The 5,232-nt window shown below is 56.3% G+C and overlaps 1 long non-coding RNA gene across 1 annotated transcript in view; it reads right to left on the reverse strand.

Annotated features, from left to right (window-relative positions):
* Window positions 1-4,732: 4,732 nt before the first annotated feature.
* Window positions 4,733-5,232, reverse strand: part of LOC107307729 — a 3,610-nt gene continuing 3,110 nt past the window's right edge. Inside the window, exon 3 of the long non-coding RNA XR_001552493.2 lies at window positions 4,733-5,178. This is a non-coding gene — a long non-coding RNA (uncharacterized LOC107307729). The remainder of the gene's footprint in view (window positions 5,179-5,232) is intronic.

A 5,232-nucleotide genomic window follows, 5' to 3' on the forward strand; every position in this document is an offset into this window, starting at 1 on the left:
AAAAAAAGAAGATGGGAGAGGCGCAAAAATAACCCCATCCCCTCTCTCCAATGTAAACACTAGGTCCTCGTTCCTATTTAGTCCAAAGGCGCTAACGGGGGGGGGGGGGTTAATAGGCAAGGGGGGCAGGGCTCGAATGAGCCTTAAGCGCATTTAAGGTCCTCCTCAGCCTCCACTTCCCCTCCCCCCATAATCCCGTAGGGGGGGGGGGGCTTCCCAATTCTTGGGGCTTACAACCCGATAAACGTCCATTGGGGGGGGGGGGGGGCACCAAAAACCCTCTTTTGAACCCAAACTTCCCCCCCCCCCCTCCCCGCCTAAAAGGGCCGGCAACACCTAAAATATACCTCGCTTTCATTAAGGGCCTTAACGAAGACCCTCTGGGTTAATTTACGTCCGTGTCCTTTATTAACCACCCCCCACAAGTGCTCCTAAAACCCCCCCCATAATGCAGTAAGTAAAGAAGTTAAGAGGGGGGGTATCTAATAGGGTCCCTAGTACCCTATGGTTCATGGTCCCAATGGGGTCCCTAGGGTCCCTATTGGGTTCTATTTAGCGTCCCAAGGCGGTCGCCTATCGGTTCTCATGGGCTATGGTCCCTATGGGGTTCTATGGTTCCTATGGGCCCTATTGGTGGTTCTATGGTTCTAGGGTTTCTATGGGTCCTATCGTCCCCTATTGGGGTTCCCCTAATGTCCTATGGGGTCCCTAGGGCCCTGAGGGTTCTAATGGGTACTAGGTCTTAATGGCCCAATGGGCCCCAATGGGTCCCAACATGGGGTCCCTAGGGGGTTCATGGTCGGTATGGGGCCCTAGGTTCTATGGGTCATGGGGGTCCCTATCGGGTCCTATGGCGGTTCTATGGGTCCTATGGTCTCTATGGTCCGAGGGGTTGCTAGGGGTCCCAATGGGGCCCTTGGGGTTGCTGAGGGTCCCTATGGGGGGCAAAGCTATGGGTCTCTCGGATTGGGTCTCTATGGTCTCTGATGGGTCTCTAGGCTCTATGGTCACTAGGTCCCCTATGGGTCGCTATGGGCCTAGTCCGCTGTGGTCTCTCAAGGATGCCTTATGGGTCCCTTACCAGGCGTCCCTATGTGGTACTATGGTGCCCTATGGTCCCTCATGTGGTCCCTGGGTTTCTAAGGGTCCTTTATGGGTCCCTATGGGTCCCTATGTGGTTCTTATGGGGTCTCCATGTGTCCCTAGGGTTTCTAGGGTACCTATGGGCCCTACCGGGTCCCTATGGGTGTCTATGGGGTTCTAGTGGGGTTCTATGCGGGTCCATTATGGGTTCCTATGGGGTCCCATGGTCCCTAGTGGTTCTATGGGTCCCTAATGGGTCCCCTACCTGGGTTTCTATGGGGCCCTATGGGTCGCCTATAGGGTTCTATGGGTCCTGGGTTCTATGCGGTCCCTAGTGGGTTCTATGGGTTTCTCATGGGGTCCTACGGTCCCATCATGGGTCCCAATGGTCCCCTATGCGGGTTTCTATGGGCTCCTCCCCTCGGGGTCCCGCCTAGGGGTTCTAGGTTTCTCTGGGGTCCCATGGGTCCCTATGGGTTTCTATGTGGTTTCCGTATGGGGTTTCTTTTGGGTCCGCTATGGGGTCCCTAGGGGTTTCAATGGTCCTATGGGTCCCATGCGTCCCAAATGGGTCCCAATGGGTCTCTATGGATCCCTATGGTCCCACCTGGGGCTCACTTGTGGTTCTTTCTAGGGGTCCCTATGGGGTCCTATGGGGGTCCCCATGGTCCCTATGGATCCCTACTGGGTTTATATGGGGTCCCTAGGGGTCCCAATGGGGCTCTATGGGGTCCCTAATGGAGTCTCCAATGGGTCCCTATGGGGGGTTTCTATGGGGTTTCTATGGGGTCCTAATGTTCTGCTACTGGGTTCCCCTAGGAGGTCCTAGGGGTTCTATGGGTTCTATGGGTGTTTCTATGGGGTCCCTATGCGGGTTGCTATGGGGTTTCTATGGGTTCTAATGGCGTCCCTATGGGTTGCCTTATTGGTTCTAATGCGGTCCCTATGGGTCCCTCTTTGGGTCCCTATGGGTTTCAAGAGGTCCCCTAATGGTCCCTATTGGGTTCTATGGTCTCTAACTGGGTCCCCTAGTGGTTTCTATTTTCAAGGGGTCCCCATGCGGTTCTAGGGTCCCTAATGCGGTCTCTAATGGGGTCGCGCAAGGTTTTCTATGGGTCCCATGGGTCCCTAATGGGTTCTATGGAGTCCCAATGGGGTCCCATGGTTCTATCGGGTCCCTAGTGTCCTAATGTTGGTTCTAGGGGTCCCTATGGGTTTTCTATGGGTCCCTATGGGGTCCATGGGTTCTATGGGGCGTTTATATGGGTCTCTAATGGGCCCTATGGGCAGCTAATGGGTCCCTCTCTAGGGTTCCCTATAGGGTCCCCTATGGTCCCGATGATCCCCTAGGGGTTCTACCTGGGCTTCTATGGGTCCACACTGGGCGCTATGGGTCTCTCTCTATGGGTCCCATGCATCCCCCTATGGGTTTCATGGGTCCCTATGGGCTCCCTATGGGTTCTATGGTCGCTTATTGGTCCCTATGGTCCCATGGGTTCTATGGCCTATGGGGTCCTACTGGGTCAGCTATGATCTCTCTGATGGGTCTCTAATGGGTCTCTACGGTCCTATGGGTCCCATGGGGTTCTATTGGGTCCTATGGGTCCCTATGGCCCTATGGGGTCCATGGGGTCCCTGGGGTCCCTATGGTTTTCTTATGGGGTCCTATGGGGTCCCCTACTGGTCCCCTATGTGCGTTCCATGGGGTCCCCTATGTACCCTATGGGTCCCTGAACATGGTCCCGTATGGGTCTATGCGGTCCCACAGGGTCCCCTATGGGGTCCCTAATCGGCGTTCCATGGTTTTCAACTGGGTCCCTATGGGGGTTTCATTGGGTTTCTGAGGGGTCCCCAAATGGTCACTATGTTCTTATGGTCCCTATGGGTCCCTAATGGGTGTTCTATTGGGGTTCCTATGGGCCCAATGGGTCCTAGTTTTCTATTGGGTCCCTATGGTCCCTTATGTGTCTATGGGGTCCCTATGGGTTTCAATGGGTCCCAAATGGGTCCACCTATGGATCCTATGGGTTCTATGGTCCCTATGGTCCCCTATGGGATCCCTATGGGTTTCTATGGTCCCTATGGGTGGCCCTAGATCCTATGGTTTCTCAAGGTCCCCTATGGACGTCCCAAATGGGTCCCAACGGGCGTCCCTAATGGGTTCTAATGGGTCCCTAGGCCTCCCCCATAAGGCCATAAATAGGACCCCCCCAACCGCATAATGCCATAATAGGACCCCCCCCAATACGCCTTAATATGCCCCCCCTTAAATACCTTTAAATAGGGACCTCCCCCATAAGCCAAAAAAGGGGGACCCCCCCAATGACCTTATAGGCACCCCCTTAAATGACCTTAAATTATGGGACCGCCCCCATATATGACGCTTAAATGACCCCCCCCATCAGGCCATAACTAGGGACCGCCCCCCCCAATAATGTCCACCCCCCGCCCCCCAAATGACCTAAAAACCCCCCCCCCAATAAGAGAGAAGAAATGGGGGGGGGTAGTAAAAAAAAAACGGGTTTATGTACTCAAAAAGACCTTAAAAATTGAAGCTGGGGGGGGGAGAGGGGCGGGGACAAAACTAAATGAAAGGGGGCGTGGCTAAAGGGAAAAGGGGCGGAGCTAAATGAAAGGGGAGGTGCTAAAGGGAAAAGGGGCGGGGCTAAATGAAAGGGGTGGGGCTAAAGGGAAAAGGGGTGGAGCTAAATGAAAGGGGCGGTGCTAAAGGGAAAAGGGGCGGGGCTAAATGAAAGGGGGCGGGGCTAAAGGGAAAGTGGGCGGAGCTAAGAGGAAAAGGGCGTGGCTAAAAGGGAAGGGGGCGTGGATAAACAAAGGGGCGGAGCAAAAGGGGAAAGGGGCGGTTCTAAGAGTGAGGGGCGTGGCTAAATGAAAGGGGCGTGTCTAAAGGGGAAAGGGGGCGGAGCTAAAGGGGAACGGGGCGGAGCTAAGAAGGATGGAGGGGCTAAAGGGGCGGGGCTAAAGGGAAAAGGGGCGGGGCTAAGATGGAGGGGCGGGGCTAAATGACAAAGGGGCGGGGCTAAAGGGAAAAGAGGGCGGAGCTAAGAGGGAGGGGGTGGGGCTAAATGGAAGGGGGCGGGGCTAAAAGGGAAAAGGCGGGGCCAAGAGGGAGGGGGCGGGGCTAAAGAGAAAGGGGCGGGGCTAAGAAGGAGGGAGCAGGGCTAAGAGGGAGGGGCGTGGCTAAAGAAGAAAGGGGCAGAGCCAAGAAAGCGGGGGGCGTGGCTAAAAGGAAAGAGGGCGTGGCTAAAGGGGAAAGGGGGCGTGGCTAAAGGGACGGAGCTAAATGGAGAAGGGGCTGAGCTAAAGGAGAAGGGGGCGGAGCTAAAGATAAAAGGGGCGGGGCTAAGAGGGAGGGGCGTGGCTAAAGGGGAAATAGGCGGAGCTAAGAGGGAGGGGGGCGTGGCTAAATAAAGGGGCGTGGCTAAAGGAGAAAGGGGGCGGGGCTAAAGGAGGCGGGGCTAAAGGGGAAAGGGGCTGGGCTAAATGAAAGGGGGAGGAGCTTAAAGGGAGGGGGCGGGGCTAAAGGTGAAAGGGGGCGGGGCTAAGAAGGGGGCGTGGCTAATGGGGAACAGGAAAGCTAAGAGGGAGGGGGCGGGGCTAAAGGGGAAAGGGGGCAGGGCTAAAGTGGGTAGGGGGCGTGGCTAAAGGGAAAGTGGGCGGGGCTAACGGGAAAAGGGGGCGGGCCAATAGGGGCAGGGCTAAAGGGAAGGGGGCGTGGCTAAATGGAAAAGGGGGGCGGAGCTAAGAGGGAGGGGGCGTGGTTAATACAAAGTGGGCGTGGCTAAAGGGAAGGGGGCGTGGCCTGGGTGAGGGGGCGGGGTCTAATAGATGATTGACAGGGCGCGTGGCTAATGGGAAGGGGGCGTAGCAATAGGAATGGCTAAATGAATGGGGGCGCGGTTATGCAAATGAAGGGGGCGTGGTTAAGGCAAAAGGGGGGCGTGGCTTATGGGGGTAGTGGGCGTGGCTAAAGCCAAAGGGGGCGTGGTTTAATCCGGGTCTTTCTGCAGCAGCTTCTTCCCACTGCAGGGTTGGGGACCCCCCCCCTCCACCTTCACACGGCGACCTCTGGACCTGGGGGGGGGTTTAATAAAGGGGGGGGGTTAATAAGGGAGGGTGTTTAATGGG

This window comes from Coturnix japonica, unplaced genomic scaffold, assembly GCF_001577835.2.
Source record: "Coturnix japonica isolate 7356 unplaced genomic scaffold, Coturnix japonica 2.1 chrUnrandom817, whole genome shotgun sequence".
In the NCBI taxonomy this organism is placed as follows: Eukaryota; Metazoa; Chordata; class Aves; order Galliformes; family Phasianidae; genus Coturnix; species Coturnix japonica.